The 24,571-nt window shown below is 41.4% G+C and overlaps 1 long non-coding RNA gene across 1 annotated transcript; it reads right to left on the bottom strand.

Moving 5' to 3' along the window:
- Nucleotides 1–17,958: 17,958 nt before the first annotated feature.
- Nucleotides 17,959–24,565, bottom strand: LOC117362972. Its single transcript, XR_004539943.1, has 2 exons — nucleotides 24,263–24,565; nucleotides 17,959–18,599 (listed from the first exon to the last, which is right to left on the bottom strand). It is a non-coding gene; the product is annotated as an uncharacterized LOC117362972 (long non-coding RNA).
- Between the last annotated feature and the right edge of the window lie 6 nt (nucleotides 24,566–24,571).

Raw genomic sequence — 24,571 nt, 5'->3', positions numbered from 1 at the left:
GGTGACCTGTTCCTACAGGGTCACTGCGTACATGAATATCTGTCCCTCAGCAGCAGTTCTTACCAATCTCTGGCCTGCTCCCTAGATCCAGAGATACCAGCACTGTCCCTAGCAGGCACAGAAGGCTGGCTTGAAACCAGCCAAGCCAAAACCAGCCAAGTCAAAACTCAAACTTTAAGGTTCCAAGCTGAACTCGGCAGTTTCTCAGCTTCAGGGTGAAGGCATCTGCAGTGTACATTGCTTAGGGTTACCAGACATCCAGGAAAGCCCAGACCTGTCCTCTTTTTAGAGGACTGTCCAGGTACCTGAATTGACTTTCCAAAACCCAGCAGTTTGTCCAGGTTTTGCAAAGCCCCGACGAGCTCCGGCCGCATCTGGAGGGCCTCTGAGCATGCACGGATGACGTCACACATATCCACGCATGCTCCAGGCCCTCCAGACGCATACGGAGTTCATCAGGAAGAAGAGAGGAGGCTTTGTGGGGGTGGGGGCAGAATGGGGTGGGGCTGGAGGCAGAACTGGGTTGAGCTTAGATGGAATGGGGAGGGTCAGAGGCAGAACAGGGTGGGGTCATGTGTTCAGGGTTTTGTGACCCAAAATATGGCAACCTTAGCATTGCTGTTCCCCTCGGGGCCTTCTTAAACTAGCTTTGGCTGGCCTTTCATGCCCTCTGGCTCCACCCCTCCCATGCTACTGTTCCCATGTACAAGGGGTTTTAAGGTGGCCCTGACTGTGAGGGAGTGCACTTAATGGGAATTGGCAGCATCCTGTAGACTTCCTCACACTATTATTTAATGCAGTGTATCACAAAAACGCTGGAGAGGAGAGGCACTGGCACCGGCTGACTGCCTACAGCAGGGGTGTCCCCATGTCGGTCCTCGAGGGCCGCAGTCCAGTCGGGTTTTCAGGATTTCCCCAATGAATATGCATTGAAAGCAGTGCATGCAAATAGATCTCATGCATATTCATTGAGGAAATCCTGAAAACCCGACTGGACTGCGGCCCTCGAGGACCGACATTGGACACCCCTGGCCTACAGGATGTGCCTCTCACGTCGCGAAGCATGTCCTGTAGGAAATCAGCTGGCGCCAACGCCTCTCCTTCTCTCCACGTGTTCCCCACTGGCAGCTCAGGGCCCATCTGGAGGGCCTTTACACATGCCCAATGTCGACGTGATGATGTCACACATGAATGTGACATCATCACATCGATGTCACGCACTTCCGGATGCCTTGAGCCGCGGCCACTAAGTTTAGTGTGCCGCAGCTCGACAAAGTTTATGGGACACTGGTTTAATGACTACTCAGCTACTGTCACTGCTAGCTGAAGATAGGGTTACTATATGGCTCCAGAAAAAAAGAGGACGGATTAAGACATCCGGGTTTTACTTCGACTGAAAGCAATGGAAGTAAGGAGGACAGACTGAGACTTCTGGGTTTTATTTCCAATGAAATCAATGGAAGTAAAACCTAGATGTCTCAATCCATCCTCCTTTTTCTGGAGCCATATAGTAACCGTAGCTGAAGAGCCTTGGCCCCATACTACTCCAAACTGCACAAATGGAGAATTTGTTTCATTGTACACTACCTTATCAAGGTTGAAATCTTTTCAGAGGAAATACAGTTTATGAATTTGAAATTATTTTACCAGTCACGTAGTATAAATATACTATCAATCTCCTCACAACTTGTTTTATGGTAAGAAGGCAATATTCACAAACTTTTATGTGAGTTAATGAGTCTTTACTCAACATCAAAACATATCCTCTACCCCTTTATTGTTATGAGTGCTGTTTCACAGACTGCAAACTTACAGTATACCAACCAAAAGAAACCAGGGAGAATTGAGTTGGAGGAGGGAAAGTGTGCACTCAATATACTGCATCAGCTTTACAAAAGTGCCCATTTCTGCTGGCCTACAGGTTTGCTAGCACAGCAAACAGTACAAAAATTGGCCTCCCTATTATAAAGTCAACTTGGGATTCTCTTTGAATGGAAAGCACATGTAAAAATGCAAACTAATGCATACTTTTCTTTCACCACAAATGATTTCATACTTAAGCTGCACCAACTCATCTATAACTCACCTATGTGAACAAGATGCAGCCACTGTCTTCTATCAAAGAATAATTTCATGTTCCCTGGCACTAACTCCTTTTGGTTATTTTGTTATTCCTGAGCTATTAAACAAAAGTTTCTGATGATTTAATGTGTCACAGCTGTAGAGTGATTTAAAAAAAAAAACAAAAACCAGTCTGGCCAATATTCTGCCAGCATGTCCCATTTATCACCAATTTCAAACATTATACCATACTTTTAGTTACCTAACAATCCAATCTTCAAAAATAAGTTTATTGGGGTGACAGGCTCATCCTGAGCTTGCTGTTAATGAGGGAAGGGTTGAGCTGCTCACCCAATGCAGAACTCTATGCTATGGTTGGCCTAGGCAGATCTGCTTTGTTGGGGCCATATTGGGGGCCGGGGAATGAGAAGAGGGTTTTGGGCAGGTCAGTGCAAGGCTTTAGTAGTTTCTACTAAAACCGAGCCTGCTTGATCCAGGATTAGTTGGGGAAAAGGTGTTGAGCATTGTGGAAAGTATTCCTCCAATGGGAGCCTTTCCTAGAAGCTTGAGGAGGGGCTTGGGTGGGTAGGTTTTAGGATGGACTTCTCCAAAGTCCAAGAATTTTCCTTCCTGTTCTTTGGAGGCAAATTTCTAATTATGAGTATTTCTTGATATGTTTTTGTGGTTTATGTGGTCTCAGCTTGGGGGGAGGTGCGTACCTGAGCAAGGGTGCATTCAAAAGAGAACCTTTGAACAGGCCTCAGTTTTTACCCAGTGATGAAGGTTTGGCCTAAGCACATTGATTCAGACCTAGAGGTCCAGGTCTATACTTGCTCTTGCTGTTTATGGAAATATACAAATTACCTGCCTGGTTTGCTTCACTGGGACTACTTGATGTTTACGGCAATAGTCTACTTTTGTTGTTTGTTAATTTAAATAAATTTTATTATTGCTTGGATTGATTTATGGATCTTACCAATAAACAAAGCTGGAGCCCCTTTTATACAAAAATTGTTGTTAGACTGCTTATTAAGATAAATATGGTCTTTGATATTATTGAACAACTGGATAGAAGACCACAGGGGCTCCTGGTCTCATATCCCCTCATTATGCATATCAGTGTTTTGTGTTTTAGACCTAGGTATTTGGGCTTAGACCTATGCATTTATTTATTTGTTGGGATTTATTTATAGCCCTTGTGAAAAGATTCACCCAAGGCAGTGTTTAGATACCCCAGTTGAAGTTAATCAATAGATTTTTAACAATATTTAGGGGAAAATGCTGCTAAAGTATAATAGTTAGTCCCAGAAATGTGATCCTCAATTACTAATAGTAGTATGAATTAATTGCAAACAGAATTCTTTTCTTGGACCGTCAGATTGTATGTGTATAGCAGACTTAACCCCAATTTTCAACTTATCGGGCTCGTCACATCATCATAGGTCCATCTAATAATCTTCTTATATATCATGCATTATAATATATTTGTTCCCAGATTTAAAGCGAAAGTTAATTGCACTTAACTAAATTTTGTCAATATTTTTTCAGAGTTGAAATACTTTCTTTATTAAGAAGCCCAATCACTCCTGCATTCTTCCTTTTTATCATTCAGCATGTGTTTCTTACTAACACCAACTTCAGCTCAGCTCGATCTCAGCTAATGTACAATAGCTGACTAAATTCCTTAGCAATAGCTTTGTGGAATTGTTGAATGTTTGTAAAATAGCAATATTCACAATATTAACTAAACAAACCAAAACACATAATGATGGGTTTAAATACTAGATTCTGAAGTCTGGAGAGACAAGATTAATGAAAAACATACTGGATTGCTGGCACAATTAATACCTAGCTTATATTTACAAAATGTCTCTCTCCCTCATTAGACTCCCACTAAAAGAGACTAGTGATTCAAGTTTTCTTTTCCAACTGTTTTAAATAAATGCTGATTATAATCATTGGACAAGACCACTTTATATTGTAGTCATTTTTTATTTCAAATGTTGTGAATTAAAAAGTAATGCTGATAGAAATGAAGGAGTTACCATTGCCAGAAATGGTATTCAATTTTGATGTATCAGAGAAACTCAAACAAATCTCAGTAACACTGGAAGATGTAATGGGTCAATTTGATAAATTGAACAGTAGCAAACTGCCTGGACCGGATGGTATACTGTATATCCCAAAGTGCTGATAGAATTGAAAAATGAACTTGCAGAACTATTGTTAGTAATTAGTAATTTGTTTTTGTTAAATCCTGCATAGTACCAGAAGACTGGAGGGTGGCCAACGTGATGCCGATTTTTAAGAAGGGTTCCAGAAGTGATCTGGAAAATTAAAGACCAATGAGCCTGACGTCAATGCCAGGCAAAATGGTAAAGACTATTATAAAGAACAAAAAGACAGAACATATACATAAGCATAGATTAATGAGAGAAAGTCAACATGGATTTAGTCGAGGAAAATCTTGCCTCACCGACCTACTGCATTTCTTTGAAGGAGTGGATGAACATGTGGATAAAGGTGAGCCAGTTAATATTGTATATTTGGATTTTCAAAAGTCCCATCTCTGCAAGCTCGGTCCCTGTCCCCACCCCGTCCTCGCGAGCTCAGTCCCACATCTCCACCCCATCCCTGCAAGCTTGGTTCTCGTCTCTGCCCTGTCCCCACGATCTCAGTCCCACCCTGTCCCCGCAAACCGTTTGATCCCATCCGCACAAGCCTCGAAGTTATGATTTTATATTGAACTTATTTTATTAAAGTATAAGAAGAAACAATATTCTGTACAATTGTAATTTTATAAACAAATAATAAAGAGCAGGATCGACAAAAACCGCTTTATCTCCTCCCCTTCATAAATATCCCCTCCACTACACAGAAAAATCATGCTAACAGAATACCGCAATCACACATGGCAGCAATAGTGTTAGGGGAATGCAACTAGAGCAACAGCCCCTGGTCAGAGAGAGCCCTAAGCCAGCTGGAAGCTAAAGAAGCATGGCCTGAGCTTTGCAGTCCCCGGTTATGTCTAACATCAGCTCTAGCAGGATATATATTTCAAATCTGATATATTATAATCACAAAATAGAAAATATAATTTTTTCTACATTTTGTTATCTCGTCATTTTATTCTTCAAATCATGTTGGTCTCAGGCACTGGTCTCTGTTTTCTTTAGTCTTTTTTTAACTTACTTGCCAGGGTCTCCTGACCATTTGACATTTCTTTTTTCTCCTTATTCGCACCATGTATTGTTCCCCATGTTCAGCATCACCCTTCTCTAGTCCCTTTCTTTTTTAAAAAATCAGTTTTATTAGGAAATACATCCCTTTCTAGTATTTCTCCTATCACCATCTCCCTGCCTTCATCATCTCATCATTCTATGATCCCCTCCTTCTGTGTACAGTATCACTCCTTTATATCCTATATCTCTATATCCCTGTCCAGCATCTTCCTTCTGTATTCTTATTCTTCCCCATGTCTAGCCATCTTGTCTCTGTGTTCATACACCATACCATGACTAGCATTATCCCTCTGTGTCCATATACCACCCCCATACAGCATTCTCCTTTTTGTCCCTGTTCCTATGCTCCCATCCATGTCCATCTCCCCTCTTATATCTCCCTGTGTCCAGCTTCTCCCCTCTCTTACTCACTTACACCAATGTGTCTCTCACTCTCTCTCTTTCTCCCTCCCTCTTCTATGTTCAATATTTCACTCATTCTTCCTTCATCCCCTTGGTTCAGCTTTTCTCTTTCCCTTTCCTTCTCTCTCTCTCTTCTTCCCTGCAGATTCTGCACTTCTTTCCCTTCACTCTAGCCCCCTTCCAAAGGGTCTAACACCTCTATCCCCTCCCTTCAGTGCCCAGATGTAGGTCTGGCACCTCTCACTTCCCTACAGCTCCACTCCACCCACCATATAAGCCTAGCACCTGTTTCCTTTCCCCCCAATCCCCAGACCAGATCCGGCAACTATCTCCCTTCCCTTCAGCTCCAGTTGGTCCAGCTGACCATGCAACCCCGCCCCTCTTCGCAGGTGCAGCAGCCCCCTCCCTCCTTATTGTGGGTCCAACAGTCCCCACCCTTGTGTGGCAAAAAAACAAAACCCTAAACCTGTGATTCTCCTGGGTTAGCCCCTTTGTGCCTCCTGGGGTGAGCCTACTGGCCTCTTAGAAGCTTCCTGCATGCAGCTCTGCTCTGGAACCTTCTTGCCAAGTCCCTCCTTCTGATGTAACTTCCACAGGTAAGTCACCATATCATTCTCTAATCTAGGTGTCATCACTGAGGATGTGTTGAAACCGTCAGCTCAATATGCAAGTAGAATGTTAGGAATTATCAGGAAAGGAATAGAAAACAAAGATGAAAATGTTATAATGCACCTGTATTGCTCTATAGTACAGCCACACCTCAAATACTGTGTGCAAGGATCCAAGATGGCTGCTGCAGTTTGTAGCTGCTGAGACGCTGTGAAATTTTGCCTTTACTCGTTCAGACTTATCTGCTACAATGCCGAAAAGAAGGGGAAAGAATGTCGGTAGAGCCTCCCGCCGCTCGGAAGCACTCTCACTCAGCACTATTGATGAGCTTTTGCGGCGACATCAATGAGAACAAACTACACCGGGAAATTGCCCGATGGAGAGGCCGCCGGGGAGTGATGCTAAGGTGTAAGTCCTAGGGCTGGATACTACCTTGAGCCCTGACATCAGAGTTCCGCCTCCACAACCCCAGAGAGCAAGCTCTCCGTGTGAGTTGGACACGTCCGAAGAGGCAGTGTTCTCCCCGCGGGAGGCCAGTAAGATATTGCTGTTAAGTTCTGAAAGGGAGTTTACTAACCCTGTGGAACAGCCTGTGGCAGGAACATCGAAGGAGACAGACCAAGGCCGACAAGGGGCACAATTGGAACCTGAGACATCCCCTGCACTTGTAGTTTTCTCTGTATTAAATAAACCTCCTGAGGTTACTTTGGCTGCATTGTGGGACCTGGTTGCAAACCTGGGAACATCTTTAACTTCATAAGTAAAGGATTTGGGAGAGAAGCTAAACGTACAGATATATCTTCAGTCAAAAAAGAATCTCAGAAAAATACAATAGAAACTCAGAAAAATGCAATAGAAGTAGTTTCAATTAAAAAGATACAGGAAGCTTTGATTACTGACAACACTATCTTAAGAAGAAAGTTTGAAACGCTGGAAAGTCAAACTCGAGCAAATAATCTTCATCTGTTGAACTTTCCAAAAATTTCCATGATTACTCCAATAGATATGTTGAAAAGCTACTTCATAGAAGTGCTAAAGGTACCTGAACAGTCTATTCCTCCATTTGTCCGAGTGTATTATCTTCCACAAAATCAACAAAATCAAGAAAAACAGTTGGAAAGTAAAAATCAACAGCAGACACCACTTGATGTTACAAACCTTCTAGAAGTTTCTGATCAGACTGTAGCTACCAGACAAGGAATGGATCCTGAGAATGTTTTTTCAGAATAGATTTAAAGAGTTCCTGGGACATAAAATTCAGATATTTCCAGATGTTTCAAAGGAAACACAAAAAAGGAGGTGACAATTCCTGATTTTGAGACCAGCAGTAACTGAAATAGGTGGTATATTTTACCTTAGATTTCCATGCAAGTGCATAATAAGATATCAGTCGGTTAAATATGTTTTCTTAGAACCCTCTCATTTATCCAGTTTTTTGTCCCTTAAATGCCTTGGAAAAGAAGAGAGTTTAACGGCCTCAAAAGAATGAAAGATTCTCAACTAGCTGCAACTTCAGGATTTCTTATGTTCCTTATTACCTAATTATTTTGTCACTCAGTTTAATCTTGGATACTATTTGTTGAGGACTTGAGATAGATTAAGAATATTTTATTTCCTTGTAATCTTTATTTTATTTTTTTTTAATTAGATGCTATAGTTTCTTAATCTAACTTTCGGTTCAAGATATTGAATACTTGGTGTATTAGGTTGAAATTATAAATAAATTTTTTTAAAAAATACTGTGTGCAATTAGAAAAGGTATAGAGAAGGACGACAAAAATTATAAAAGGGATGGGATGACTTCCCTGTAAGGAAAGGCTAAAGAGGCTAGGGCTATTCAGCTTGGAGAAGAGACAGCTCAGGGGTGACATGATAGAGATCTATAAAATACTGAGTGGAGTGGAAAAGGTAGATGTGAGTTGCTTGTTTACTCTTTCCAAAAATACTAGGACTAGGAGACATGTGATGAAGCTACTAAATAGTAGATTTAAAACAAATCAGAGAAAATATTTCTTCACACAATATGTAATTAAACTCTGGAATTTGTTGCCGGAGAATGTAATTAAATGAGTTAGCTTAGCAGGGTTTTAAAAAAAGGTTTGGCTAATTTCCTAAAAGAGAAGTTCATAGGCCATTATTGAGATGGCTTGGGGAAATCCATTGCTTATTCCTAGGATAAGCAGCATAAAATCAGTTGTACTCATTGGGATCTTGCTAGGTACTTGGGACCTGGGTTGGCCACTGCTGGAAACAGGATACTGTGTTTGATGGACCTTCGGTCTGTTCCAGTATGGCAATTCTTACGATCTTAAGTATCAGAAAATAAAAAGCAGTACTGATATGTATTACTTCCTGCAGAACAGGACATAAAATAAAGATTCCACCATCTGAAACAGGGAGTCTCCAGTCTCTGTTGACACCAAGTTGTTCGTAAGACGATATCAACAAGACTAAACTAAACTAAACCTTATGTTTGTATACTGCATCATCTCCATAAAGATAGAGCTCGACATGGTGTACAGGTAATTCAATAAATGAGGGAAGGACATAATAAGAAATTAGAGGTTATGAAGAGGATAACTAGATTTACATTTTAAATAGATAGCTTTACATTTTGGAGAAAAGCTAGGTTTTCAGATGCTTTCAGAATAATTGGACCTAGATTCCGCAGCGGGGCAGGGAGGTTATTCCAAAGCTCAGTGAATTTGAAGAAAAGGGATTTCCCTAATTTACCTGCATACATGACACCTTTTAACGAGGGGAAAGATAGTTTGAGTATGTGGGCGGATCTGGTAGTGTCAGGTCTCGAAGAATTCCAGGATAGTGGGATTAGGGGAGGAAGAATGCCATGTAGGATCTTGAAAATTAGGCAGGTACATTTAGAGTGAATCCTAGAAATCACCGGAAGCCAGTGAAGTTTTGACAGAAGCGGGGAAACATGATCAAATTCGCTTTTTGCAAAGATCAACCTAGTCGCAGTGTTCTGGATCCGCTGAAGTCTTTGAAGATTTTTATTGGTAAGACTTAGATAGATGGAATTACAATAGACCAGTCTGGAAAGAATGATTGATTGTACAAGGACAGTAAAATGTTGTTGGCGGAAGCAGGATCTCACTTTCCTCAGCATGTAGACCATAGTAGGTCAGACCGATGGTCCTTCTAGTCCAGTATCCTGCTTCCAACAGTGGTCAGTCCAAGTCACAAGAATCTGGCAGAAACCTAAAGAGTAGCAGTAGTCCATGTTACTGACCTTAAGATTATGTAGCGACTTTCCCATGTCTAAGTTAATAGCAGCTTATGAACTTTTTCTCCAGAAATTTGTCTAAACCCTTTTTAAAACTACATCCCCCAGCAAAGAGCTCCAGAGCTTAACTATTCACTGAGTGAAAAAATATTTTCTATTTTTTAATAAAATATTAGCATATTGCTTCATGGAGTGTCCCTTAGCCTTTGTACTTTTTGAAAGAGTATACACACAGCAAGGCACAGTGAATGAAGTCATGTCTGTTGTGGCAGATTATTATTTCTGAGTGTATTTCAGAGAAAGATCAAGGAGGCTGGGGAACCACCAAGGGACCCAAAAGAGATCAGAAGACTTAAAGAGTGATCTTCAGTGTTCCTGGCCAAAAGGACCATGAGATGCAGGCTAGACCAGAAGAACACAGGATATGTCTGCTAAAGAATGTGTATAGTTTAAAGAAGTTGAGATTTGACTAGTTATTTCCCTTTTGGATTATGTGAATTTAATTTTGGAGGAAATCTTCAATATGAAAAAGCACACAGCCCTATAGGGTGATCTTTTGGGAGAGCTTGGAGAAACAGTGGTGTTTCTCTAGTCAGTCAGTGAGGACTTTCAGTCAGTTGCCTCCCCAACTCCAATATAGTGTTTGGATGAATTGTTTTTATGGCAGAGTGGGTGAAAATGATGCATCTTTTGTGGATATTCCTTATTCCTTATTCGTATTCAATCAATCTTCAGTTAGGTACTGTTTATAGAATCACACCTAGCAGTGCCTAAATTGGACGTAGCCACTTAAGTCAATTAAGTCAATTAAGCTTTTATAGAATCTGGGCATTAGTGGCTCAATTTTGCCATTATCCAGATCATTTTTTAGGCTATCCACGCCTAGATTGGATTGAAAAACAACACGTGTAGATTGTTTTTTTCAAGTCTTCCCACATCATTTTACTCACAGAAACCACCTGCACAAAAGGCCAGTGCAAAAAAATCCATGGGCACTTTTGTACCCAAGGTAAATTGCTATATAAAAATAAGCACATTATTTCTCTTTGAAACTAGGTGCTGTACAATGAACTTTGCACCAAAGCAGACAGACCGGCAATTGTCTCATGCATTAACAACCTCTGATATACCCTTATTTTATCAACTACTGAGCTCTCAGAGATCCATATATAGTATCAACTAGCAGAAACCCAATGTACAGCTATATGATGGGAGGGCTGGTAATGGGTGAAAGTAGCCTAGAGAAGGACTTAGAGATACTGGTGGATAAGATCATGAAGCTGTCGGCACAGTGCGCAGTGGCCTCAAAGAAGGCGAACAGAATGCTAAGTATTATCAAGAAAGGTATTACAACCAGAACGAAGAATGTTATCCTGCCATTATATCAGGCGATGGTGCGCCCGCATCTAGAGTACTGGAGTAACTTAAGAAGGATATGGCAATACTCGAGAGGGTTCAAAACAGAGCAACGCGATTGATAAAAGATTTGGAAAACCTTTCATATGCTGAAAGATTAGAGAAACTGGGGCTCTTTTCACTGGAGAAGCGGAGGCTTAGAGGGGACATGATAGACGTACAAGATCATGAAGGAACTTGTCCAAACCTTTGTTTAAAACCAGCGACATTAACCATCTTACCTCATCCTCTGCCTTCATACACACAGAGGAGGAGAAGAGCCTTACTTGGCCCTCTCTCTTTTATACCTACATTTAGGGGCTGATTCTGTATATGGCACCTGCTATGGAAGGCAGCTAGCAAAAAGGTGCCTACCATGTGTCAATCACCGTCAGGCACCTTATACAGAATCGGGCATACCGGCACCTAGCAAAGAAATAAAACAGTATGCTACACCAGCAAACATTGTGCAACATGGCAGTATATTTCATCCTGCTTCAGGGGAACAGACAAAACAAGGTGTGTGTGTGTGTGTTCTCAGGCTTCACCTAATAAAGTCAAAATCCTGGACAGTCCAATTGAATAAGAACTGTGACTCTCAAGTTTCAAGTTTATTTAAAATGTCTTATACTGCCCAATCAGTCTTCTAGGCGGTGTACAAATTTATAAAAACAAAGGACAAACTTTAAATAAAATAAAAGTTTGAAGTGATACTACGTCACCAAACTCTAACTATAAAAACTATTAAAAACACAGACAAACAAGAACATAAGGTAAAAGGCAAGAACTACATAAGGCAAAGTAAAAGAAAGCAATTAAGGAAAAAACAAGAGGGAGGGCTGCTATAAGCTCAGTAGTATTTTCACTCAATTGCCCTTAAAAGGACAGTTAGGCCTCAAAGGCATCACAGGAACTATGGGAAGATTTTGATTTTATTAAATGAGGCTTGTTGTATCTGTACTCCTGAAGCAGCCACAATGTGAAACATGGCACCATGTTGAGTAATTTTTGCATTCACAATAAAGGATGTCAGATTCATTGGTGCAGCTTGCTGTTTTGGTTTTTTTAAATAGGGTTTTAATTCCAAAATATTTTGAAAGATGGAGAGGTCTGCGAGACCCATCTCAAGGGCAATAGGTATTCTGGAGCCTGGCTGTGCTTTTCTCTTCATGCCGAGAGGGATAACTTCCAAGATGATTTCATTTCTTTCATCGAGTTTTCTAATTCAGGGAATTTCTACTGGCTTTCACCCAATACCATTAATTCTCGGGAAATGAGTCAAAACTTCCTGGATGAAACTGCCTTCTGCAAAACACAGTTGGCACATGGTATATCCTAGTGAGGGATCATTTTTCTGTAGAATTATAAGAGACTTGTGCATGCATTGTACAAATGATTTGGTTTTAGGATATTTTCTGTAACCCTTTAATTCTTCTGCCCACAGTGCACTTTTACCAGAAGTCGAGGAGGGCCACCATAAGATTTCAAGGTTACACATTTTGTTCAGACTGGGTATTAAACATTAAAAATTAATACTAATACCGATTCTACAACACTTCAAGGATATATTTTAAAAACTCACTTTATTCTGAATTGCTAACACTATTATTTAAATGCTGTAATAACTTCCACTGCTGGGTCTGAATACTAATCTGTAAATTATCCATTTAAGCCCCGATTCTATAAATCGCGCCTAGAAAATTGGCACCGAGGAACGTGGTGCATAAAGGCTATCAATCTTCAGTTAGGTACTGTTTATAGAATCACACCTAGCAGTGCCTAAATTGGACGTAGCCACTGGTAGACATTAAAATCTTAGGTGCCCCCCCCCTTTTTTATGCCAGGGTTTTCGTGTCCTAAATGCCAGTGCCTAAGTCCAACTTAGGTGCCTTCTTTCCTGTCCTCCCCAAAGAGCTCAGAACAATAGGTGCCTAACTAGCAGTTAATTTTAATTTAAACCAATTATTGAGCCAATTAAGCTTGTAATTTAAGTCAATTAAGCTTTTATAGAATCTGGGCATTAGTGGCTCAATTTTGCCACTATCCAGATCATTTTTTAGGCTATCCACGCCTAGATTGGATTGAAAAACAACATGTGTAGATTGTTTTTTCAAGTCTACCCACATCATTTTACTCACAGAAACCACCTGCACAAAAGGCCAGTGCAAAAAAATCCATGGGCACTTTTGTACCCAAGGTAAATTGCTAAATAAAAGTAAGCACATTATTTCTCTTTGAAACTTGGTGCTGTACAATGAAGTTTGCACCAAAGCAGACAGACCGGCAATTGTCTCATGCATTAACAACCTCTGATATGCCCTTTTTTTTTTAATCAACTACTGAGCTCTCAAGAGATCCATATACAGTATCAACTAGCAGTAAACACAGCTGACACCAGCTGAGTAGCACAGCCAATGTTCATTTTTCGTATCGTCTATTTCCCCAAATTACCTGGAATCATTTCTTCAGTGAGAGAAACTATGGGCCGGGGCTCTTAATCAAAACGGAAATACGTCTAAAAGCCGGCCTAAATCGGCACTTAGACAATCAGTGAGACAAGTTGTCCAAGTGCCGATAATCGAACTAGGTTTTAGACGTATCTAAAAACGATTTAGGCCTTCACAGTGCTGCAGTACGCCCAGAGCTAAAAGGGGCGTTTTAGTTGGAGCGATGAGGGTGCGATTTGGAAGGGACATGGGCCGTCCTAGACTTAGTCATACTGCATGTATAACTGAACGTTTAACAACACTTGGATGTTGTGACTTAGGCCATCTAAAACTAGGTTTAAGTCACAGGAAGGTATCTAAAGTGACCAGATAACCATTGCAGGGACAAAGTACAAACCCCTACACACACCCCCCAGTGATCACTGACTTCCCCCCTCCCCCCGCCATAAAATTTTTAATAAAAAGTCACACATTAGCATCCAGAACATCAGCACCTGGCAGCCTGGCTTAGGAAAGCCTAGTAGAGCTGTACAGAGGTGACTTGAGTGGTCTGGGGGATGGGCTAGTGAACCATGGAGAGGAGGACCCAGACCCATAAGCCACTCTAACCACTGCATGCAAGGTGAAACATGTGCACCCCCAAAAACCCTTATGTACTGCCATATAAATGGCACCTGCAGCCATATGGGGAATTTAGGAAACGCCTAAAAACATATCTGTTCCTGAAGTATCTAGGCAGCTGACCGGTACAATTCTTACTCCACAGTAACTGATCCCTAGAGCTGTTAATCACTAACTTTTAACTCTGTTAAGTCCACTCAATTTGTACCATCTTTTAATCATTGTAAACCGCATAGAACTTCACGGTCCTGCAGTTTATAAACTGTTATTATTATTATAAGGGCTATTGGGGTGGTAGACAAGTGTGTCTAGTAGATTCTGGGGGGCTCACCATGACCTATAAGGTTGTGGTGAGATGTGTATGTGGCACCCTTTTTGTGAAGTTCACAGCAGTGCCCTGTAAGGTACCTCAATATTCTGGTACAATGTTTGAGAGTCCAGTCCATCACTTTGCTGACTCCGCCCATGTCCAAAAGGTCTTTTTCTAGGCGTTTTGTTTTGTTTTTTCGTTTAAAGTTTTATTTATTTTACAAAAATACAAGGTGAGAACAACTGACATTCGGCAAACCAACGTGATGTGAAAGTCTACCGTGTGGTTTTCTAGGCGTTTTTGACTTGGAAGAATATTTGGTCAAAAATGGGGTATAAAGATAGAAGACTTAGTGGTCTGGACAATCAGATGGCTGGCCGTACAGTTAGACGATTTTTGGAAAAAAAAAATATTCTGGATGTATTTTTCAAAAATTGACTTTTTCCATGTCCAACTTTGGGCAACTAGCGACTTAGGCCCATAACAGACTTAGACGTATCTTTTGATTATGCCCCTCCACATGAAAATCAGTGCTTTAAGATTCTCTTGAGAACGAAAGTTCAGTCTCTTTTAATTTAACCTACCTATCATATGTGATATAACCAGCAGTAACATCTTTTCAGAAACTGTTTCCAAGAACAACACACAGTTAACACAAAAACATCCACACACTAACTATATTGTTTATGGATTCTTTTTTATGTCCTTTGGCAGTGTCTTCTGCTTATCTTTTTGACTGAAAATATGTGAAATTCCACACTAAAAGACTGTTTTCTACAGTTAATTTTACAAATCTTCTTTATGTCTGTATCCAGATGTGATTCCATGTGTCATGCTCTAAAGTTGCAGCTGTTTACTTGAGGCAATGAAAAACAAGAACGCCAGTGGTATTCCCACATGACTTCTTTTGACATTCCAACCAGTTTAGAAAATACTGACAGGATCATTTTTAAAACAGATGCCTAAAGTTAGGCATCTAAAGTGTATTTGCTAAGTGCAAATTCCATAATGGCAATTGTGCACATACCATATATACTCGAATATAAGTTGAGACCCCCTTTTCCCCCAAAAATGGAGGAAAAATGGTTGACTCAAATATAAGTCGGGCAGCTTAATATTCAAGTGTCCTGCCCTGCCAGGCTCTGCACCCAGCACCCTTCCTTCCTTCCCCTGTCAGACTGCATTCCAGGAGCCAGTAAGGAAGCCGCTCAGCGCCGAGAAGCAGCACCAAATTGCGCTGCTGCTCATGCCGCTGAGATGAACAAAATGGATCCGCGCAGCTGGTTAGCAGCGGGGAAGGAGTTCAGAAAGCTTGCTCCTGCCCGCTGCACCTCCACCAGAGATCGGCAGAGGTATGCAGATAGGGCAGGGAGGAAAAAGGGAGGGCAGAGCCTTGCGGCAGCGGCCTTAAAAAATTCTGGGAGCATTGACTCGAATATAAACTGGGACCCCTATTTTTGGGCCAATTAATGTCAGTGTTTAATAAAACTATGCACTCCTTTCATGCCCAAAATCCCTATCAATTCTTGGAGACTTTAATATGGTACTAGAAGCCTCAGTTGATAGGACCTTTGGATCAGATTCTGCAAAGGACGCCTAAGTGTGCATACATTGTAGGTGCCACTCTGCGCAGTTATCAATCAACTGCCAGGTGTACTTTAATCCCACCTAGGGAGTAGAATTCTTATGAGCGTCGGAACATTTTACCTCACCGGCTTGTGGTAGAAACCTCTACTGCAGCTTTGTAAAAGGAGCCCTAAATCATTTGTTCCAGTACTGAGGGGAGAATGTAGCCCTAGGTAAACATTATGCACTAGAGGGTAAGGAGTTTCCCCATGACAGCAAATAAATGGTGTAAAGGCTGGAGGTTAAAATTGTCAGTGCTATAGCGCTGGCTCTGGGGGTTGCACAGTTTGGCAGTTGAAGTGAAACAATAGTAGATAAGTGGCACCTGTTCCAGCAGTTTCTGAAAGCAACAGGGTAAGGTGAGAACCAAAGCCAGCTTTTGGATTTCCTGTTCTCAAATATGTGACCTCAATCCAGTTTTCTGAGAAGGAAGTTTGTGTCTTTTGGGAGAACAAACTAATTGATCACAAAAGAACTAAAGTTAAGTTTAGGTCTATCTCCCACTGTTTAGGCCTGGAGTTTGGACTTGCAATAGAATCCATCCAACATGGAGGATTTCTGTGCATCTGAATTATTTACATCTAAGTGGAAAAGCAAATGTTTGAGTTATTCAGCAACTTACTGGTATGGTCTAACATCATTGGGCGAGTGGAAGTCTAGTGCATGCTTGCTGTGGAGTCCAACTGAAGAAGTTGGCTCCTGCTCTGATCTCACCTAAATAAAAATAACTTTGTGTACCTCTTGTCAGCATTCAGGAGAAACTGGAGTTAATGACTAGGAAATCCTATAAACCAGACAAGGTTGTGGCCCTCAAGGACCAAGATTGCCCACCCCTGTGATTATATGGAGACTCTTTATCAAGTTTGATAGAATCACTCAACAATAGAAAAACTTTGCAAACAATTGCAAATACAGTGGTGCCTCACACAACGAACTTAATTCGTTCCAGGAGCAAGTTTGTTATGCGAAAAGTTCGTTATGTGAAACGCGTTTTCCCATAACAATACATGTTAAAAAAAATAATTCGTTCTGCAGCATAAAATATGCTAAGATGACATAAAAAAAGATAAATTTGTCAAAATGGTGAAAATGGTGGTCTTGCTGAGGCCAAACTCTTTGACGAGGTCACACTGTTTTACCCCACATTCACTCCTTCTAATTATTTCCCGTTTCATTTCAACAGAAATCACCTTCCTGCTTTTTTTAGAAGCCATGATATATAAAAAATATTGAGTTTATCTTAAAAAGGACGACTGTATACAGTGAGAGAGGGCAGTTAAGCGCAGTGACTAACGACTGCCTGCAGTGCCTGCGCGGAAGGATGCAATACATCGGCAGCTCGGGCGACTTCGTTGTGTGAAACGAAGTTCGTTGTGTGAAACGAAGTTCGTTGTGTGAAGTTCGTTGTGTGAAACGAAGTTCGTTGTGTGAATCAAGACATGAAGTTCGTTGTGTGCAGCGTTCGTTGTGCGAGGCGTTCGTTATGCGAGGCACCACTGTAATGGTGTTAACCTAATACAATAGAATTCAACAAAATTCTAGTTTTAGATGATAAATTATTTGAAAACAAGAGAAGATTTTGAAAGTGCCATTTAATCAAAGACTAAATGTTGTGTGTTTTCTAAGCTAAATGATACTTTAAGTACTAATCAATGCTGGATCAAAACAAAACAAACATCTGTATAACACATGAATGCATGAGGCATATAAACATTTCTTTGTGTAAATCCAAAGTAAAAAGTACTGCAAGGAGGCCTCCTGCTGACACTTATTGGAAGTGCATGGGTAACCACTGCTGAAATAGAAGAATGTAGGGATTTTTTTTGTTGTTGTTTAACTTGATTTGTTGGGGGTATTATTCTGCTGCTGTGGGTATAAGGGTATGCATATGAATGATCATTCCCAGACATGCTGTATGTACACCTTTCACAAAAACACATTTGAAAAAGGAAAACAAGAAATTAGTTAAATGTGTTAAAATGTAACCCAGTGCTTTTGGGATTCAAGAAATGGCTCATTTTATTAAAATTTGGGACTTAGAAAATCTTTTAGCAGAAATGTATTCATTACTTTGAGTGAACTGAAAGTAATTCCATCTTATGTTCAAAAAATACAGTTCACAAGTTAGGAGTATCTCAGGAAAACCAAATAATCTCCTTTACATGAATGTTAAGGCCAGCCAAGCTCAAAATCACATTAAAAATTATTGGCTTCATTACAATACGCATGAAACTCATTATCTCAGTTCATATATATGGAGTCACTTACATGACTTCATAGACATCTGGAACTGGGAGTTGAAGCCCTCGAAGCATGTTTCCACCATTATATCAGTTCAAAGTCAGGGTAAAAAGTTTAAATAGCTTGCCAGCACTTCAGGACTTCATTACACATGCTCCAAATTACTACAAAATCTAAATATGATAATGTGTGAGTCATTACCTTCCCCCCCCCAACAAAAATTTTCCCCAATGCCTCAGCGGTGCAGAGGTGGCATTAGGAAGCTGTTGAGAAGTTAAGCAACTTAGAGAAGGTTCTATTAAAGTTGCTGGATGCTAACAACTTTTTGTTTTTGTGCCCATCTTGAACAGAGCAGAATCTAGCTTTGAAGGTCTTTAAGCACAGGACTTGAGGTACATCACCTGAAATTATAATAGAGATAGATGTCAATGTTTCATACTGATTGATGGCATCAAACACAATACAAGTTACCCCTCCTTGGACACAAATGAAAGATTTTGTTCAATTTAGGGCTGCCCAAAACTCACTGTACACATAGAGGTGGCTCAAATGACAATGTATGGCCAAAGACACAAGTTAATGAAAAATCAATCAATATCAAAAAATACCCTTTCACCAAAATAATGTGCTGGGTGCAGACCACTACCAAAGTTTAATGTGCTGGGGCTGAAAAAAGTTTGCAAGACATTGCTGTAGCTACTGCTCCTGCCTCTCCCTGCAGCCCACTAATCAGACATTCCTTAGATAGCCAATAAGCTGCAAAGGAAGTAGGACCAGTAGCTTAGGAGACATCATTGGTCGGACATTCCTTAGCCAGCTGGGAAAAGCAGGAAAGAAGGTTGGTGTCTCCCAAGCTACTGATCCTGCCTTCCCCTGCAGCCTATTGGCTTGGCTGGCAAAGGAATATCTGACTAATGGATTAACAGCAGGGAACAGAGATCTGCAGTGTAGGTCAGATAGGCTTCCTGCCTTAGTCTACTGTAAAGAGAAGAAGTGCTGAGGGAGGCTCTGGGAAAGAGTAGCACAAGCATTGAGAACTAGAAGAGATGGGTTATGAGGGGAAGAAAGGCTGAAGGAAGACACATGGACTATGAAAGGAAGAACAGAGCTGAAGTGAATGCAAGTTGGGGGGAATAATGTATGATACAAAGATAAGCGGGTGAGGAATGGGCTAAGAAAGAAAAACAGATGAGACGGAGAGGAACTGTGTGGGGTTCAAAGAGCAGGAGAGGTGAAAGTAGTAAGAAAAAAATCAAGAACGGGCAAAGATAATTTTCAGATTTTTGGAGGCATATTTCGAATCTATCAGCTGCTCCCCACAACTAAGCAAGCCCAAATATCACTAGATAGGAATGTATTCTATTCCTAACTGAGCTTAGTCAGTTTGGGATATCTGCTTTTTTCTTCCAGTCTTGCACGTAACAAGGATAAATAAGGTATTTCATTAGAAGGATGGGGAATTCCATGAACTAAAGCCTTTATCATTTTTTTAGCACTGAAAAGTGTACGCAGCGCTGTACAATCAACATGCAATAGACGGTCCCTGCTCTAATTGGACAGACAGACAAGGCATATAGCAGTTGCGGAGTCCCTTGCAGAGAGAATGATAGGATGGACACAGGTAATTTTATGATGAATGGGAGTTAGAAGTTGAAGGCCGCATTGATAAAGTTATCTACCGTATTTTTCGGACCATAAGACACACTTTTTCCACCCCCAAAAATGGAGTGGAAAAGGGGGGTGTCTTATGGACCAAATATACTGCCCCCCCCCCCGGTACTTTTAGTGGCAGTGGTCCAGCGCAGTCTCCTGGAAGGCTGCCTTTGGCTTAGAAGCGCAACGCACAACCCAGGAGCGCGACATTTGCGCATCCTAACTGGTTGCACCACTCTGTGATTGGCTAAAGTTACTGACTGCAGCCAATCACAGAACAATACGGGACCAGGCAGGAAGCGCAAAGGTCGTGCTCCTGTGTTGTGCGTCGCTCTTGTAAGACAAAGGCAGCCGTCCAGGAGACCACACTGGACCACTGCCACTAAAAAAGGTACTGGGGGGGTGTTGCGAGCGGCTACGGGCTGTGGGCTCCCCGGCACCAGATGCACCTATGTGTAGAGGAGGAAAAACCAAGAAGAAAAACTGAAGTTTTCAGTATAATGTGGGGGTTTACAACCCCCAAACCCCCCACAATGCCAGCGCGATCTCTGTTAAGTAAAGTGGGGGGGGGGGGTTGCCCCCCACACACCTCCCGTCGGAGACCTTTAAAATACTGTTTTACTTCGGCACGCTTCCGCCTTGCGCTCAGTGGTCTGCGCTGGGTTGTCGGTGCACCTTTGTTATCGCGTGCTTTTGACCTGTCACCATTTTGTTTGCTTTCTTGGCCGTCACCGCACATTGGGCGGAAGGTTTCAGCATATAGCTCACAATGACACCCAGATCTTTTTCTTGAGTGCTGATCCCCAAGGTGGACCCTGACATCTGGCAACTATGATTTGGATAATTCTTCCCAATGTGCATCACTTTGCATTTGTCCACATTAAATTTCATCTGCCATTTGGACGCTCAGTCTTCCAATTTCCTAAGGTCTTCCTGCAATTTTTTAGTCTGCATGTGTTTTAACAACTTTGTATAGTTTAGTATCATCTGCAATTTTAATCACCTCACTCATCATTCCAATTTCCAGATCAATTTATAAATAAGTTAAATAGAACAGATCCCTTGACACACCACTATTTACCCTCCTCCATTGAGAACGATGGCCATGTAAATCTACCCTTTTCTGAATTTGAACTTAATACTCAGAGCTCTTTTTTTAACTGTTCAGATGGGCATTTTTGAAGCAGTTCTCACAGCAACATTCTTGGTAGCTCTATGTTCAGACAGGAGATTGTTGGTTACCTGCAGGGAGAGATCTAACAGCTCCATTTTCAAATGACCTTGGGTTCCCAATATCCTATTTTCAACTGATCCAAAGTCTTCTCTCCTTGCAATGTTGCATAACAAAGTTTGACATAGAGCTAAACCAGTATTAACATCACCAGGGAAGGATTCAAAACTGTTGATCCAATTCTTCTTTCATGCAGTTAATCCAAAGAAAAGAAAAATAAGCACTTACTAGTTGTATTGAAAAGTCACAGTCTCTGTAAATTAGAGTCTTCTGTTTCCAGATCTTTCATGCAGGATAGGCTGAAGTAGTAAATACTTAAATATGGTTGGAACCCCCCCCCCCCCCCCCCCAACACACACACACAATGAAATCACAAGGACTTGAAAAGGCCAAGTAACATGATCAAAGGAGAAATATGTGAAGAGCCTGGCTCTTCACGATGGAAGGGGTCAACAGGCTCATTATCCAGCATGTTTGGAGACAAGTAACCAATAAGTAAAATTCATAAGACAGTGGGAGCAGGGTACATGTGCTCAGAAAGGGCCAATTACAGGAGAGCTACAAAAACACAGGAATGGAAGTTCACAATACAACAGTGCTCAACCAACCAATATAATCTGCTTACATATTTAAATGGGAATAGCACATAAACTACAGAACTTCTAGTCTTCAATGAAGGGGACATTTATATCTTTAGGTGGCTTTGCTGCAGCTTTCCAGCCTTTGCTTCATAGGGTCATCAGTTCAAGCCGTTTTGAACCTGATACTAATTCAGTTGCTTTCCTCTAAGCCAGTGGTCTCAAACACACGGCCCCCCAGGGACTATTTTGCTGCTCACGATCTATCCTCTCCACTTCACAAGTTTTTCGATTGTGGAGAGGACAATCGCGTACAGACTGCGACTGTGGCTCGCCTAAAGCAGGGGGCCCCAATCTGCTTCCCTTCCCGTCTCACTGCCCTTCCCCAAGCCACCGCAATCGGGGAACAGGTCAACGCCGAGGTCTTAGCTCTCCCTGCTTATCTTCCCCAGCTCGGAGCTGACCAATTCTCACCACCCGACGTATCTTCTAATCAATATAACCCAGAAAGAAAAGAGACGACTCCAAATCATCCAAAACACATCAGTTAAATTAATTCACAAAGCAAAAAAATTCGACCATGTTACCCCTTTACTTATCAAATCACATTGGCTCCCCATATCTCATCGAATCACTTTCAAAATTTTATTTTTGGTATACAAAACATTGAGATTTAACGAACCCCAATTTATATCAAAAATGATTGTCCCATATAACTCTTCTCGCTCTTTAAGATCTTCCTCATCACAATTGCTTTCAATCCCCTCGCTGAGAATCATAGGCACAAGACGTAATGATATGTTCTCCGTGAAAGCCCCTACACTGTGGAACTCTCTTCCAAATTTTATTAAAAACGAAACAGACCTCGTCTCTTTTAAGAAAATTTTAAAAACATATTTATTTCAAGATGCATTTGATTCATGAAACGTAACACTTTAAGGTCTTGCATTCTTTTTATCTTATCTTACCCCATTATTACCCAATGTGCTTTCCTTTTGATGTTAAACTCTAACAAATAACAAAATTGTAACTTTCCCCCTCTTTCCCACTCTTTCCCATCTGTCCAATTTGTCTGTCTCTTGTCTAACTTTCGTAAATTAATTGTATTACCACATTCTAATGGTTTTAAATTGTACATCGCTTAGATATGGTTATAAGCGATTCATCAAATGAATATTAAACTTGAAACTAACGTCAGGGAGGAAGTTCCGGGCCAGCCAATCGCTTCCTGGCTGGCCCGGAACTTCCTCTCCGCTGGGACCGCTCCTGTTCAATATATTTATTAACGACCTGGAGGCGGGAACAAAATGTGAGGTCATTAAATTTGCGGATGACACCAAGCTATACAGCAGGGTCAAAACCAGGAAGACTGTGAAGATCTCCAAAAGGATCTGACGATGCTGGAAGAATGGGCCAAAAAGTGGCAAATGAGCTTCAACATAGGGAAATGCAAAGTCATGCATGTAGGGAAAAAGAACCCGATGTTCACTTACAAAATGGGGGGATCACCGCTAGGGGTAAGTAACCTTGAAAGAGACCTGGGAGTGATGATAGACACAACATTGAAGGCGTCGGCGCAGTGCGCCACAGCCTCAAGGAAAGCAAACAAAATGTTGGGCATCATTAAGAAGGGTATCACGACCAGGACAAAGGAAGTCATCCTGCCACTTTATCGTGCAATGGTGCGCCCACATCTGGAATACTGTGTCCAGTACTGGTCGCCGTACCTCAAGAAGGACATGGCAGTACTTGAGGAAGTCCAAAGAAGAGCAACTAAGCTAATAAAGGGTATGGAAAACCTCTCATATACTGACAGGCTGAAAGAGCTGGGGCTGTTCTCCCTGGAGAAGCGGAGACTTAGAGGAGACATGATAGAAACCTTCAAGATCATGAAGGGCATAGAAAAAGTAGACAGGGACAGATTTTTCAAATTATGGGGAACCACAAGTACAAGGGGGCACTCGGAGAAATTGAAAGGGGACAGGTTTAGAACAAATGCTAGGAAGTTCTTTTTCACCCAGAGAGTGGTGGATACATGGAACGCGCTTCCGGAAGCTGTGATAGGCAGGAGCACGTTGCAGGGCTTCAAAGAAGGTTTGGATAGGTTCCTAGAGGACAAAGGGATTGAGGGGTACAGATAGGAGTAGAGGTAGGTTATAGGGATAGGAGTGAGAGGCAAGTTATAGGAATAGTCAGGGACCACTGATCAGGCAATAGGCCTGATGGGCCGCCGCAGGAGCAGACCGCTGGGTGAGATGGACCTCTGGTCTGCCTCAGCAGAGGCAACTTCGTATATTCTTATCCATTAAAGATTTATAAACTATAAAGAGTTTTACCTCATGCAAAGTTGTCATTTCTTTAATAAGACATTAACTATTTTTTCTGCAGCCCTCCAAGTACAGTACCTACAAATCCAAAATGTGGGCCCACTAAGGGCTTGAGTTTGAGACCACTGCTCTAAGCATAATTAGCTCAGGGGCTTAAGACACGTTCAGTCATCATATGAACAACCTACATTAGGTCTGTCCAGAAGGAGATTTTTTTTTCTCTTGAGAACATATTTTAGCGTTTTCTTCCTGGAAACACTAGTGAAAGCACTTACATTGAAATAACTGTAGCTCTTAAATTTGTGGACCTTGACATCAGAACAAGAAAACATTATTCTTGGGCGAGGACGGAAACCATAGATTGGTAAGTCAATAGCCCACTGGTTCAATTTTCCATCTTAACTTTGATAACTTGTTTATATATATTTAAAAGAAACAAAGCAGAGTGCTGTGATAATTCAGTCTATCGCAAACTGTGACACCAGAGGCACGTCCGGTAGGCGAGCCTCTCATCTGACGCCTCTCCTCCTCTCCCCAATCCCTCCCGGCATAGGCTGGCAAACTCCAGGATGCGTCCGGACTGG

The sequence above is a fragment of the Geotrypetes seraphini genome, chromosome 6 (genome assembly GCF_902459505.1).
Source record: "Geotrypetes seraphini chromosome 6, aGeoSer1.1, whole genome shotgun sequence".
Taxonomy (NCBI): domain Eukaryota; kingdom Metazoa; phylum Chordata; class Amphibia; order Gymnophiona; family Dermophiidae; genus Geotrypetes; species Geotrypetes seraphini.
This window is presented reverse-complemented; position numbering and strand designations above follow the sequence as displayed.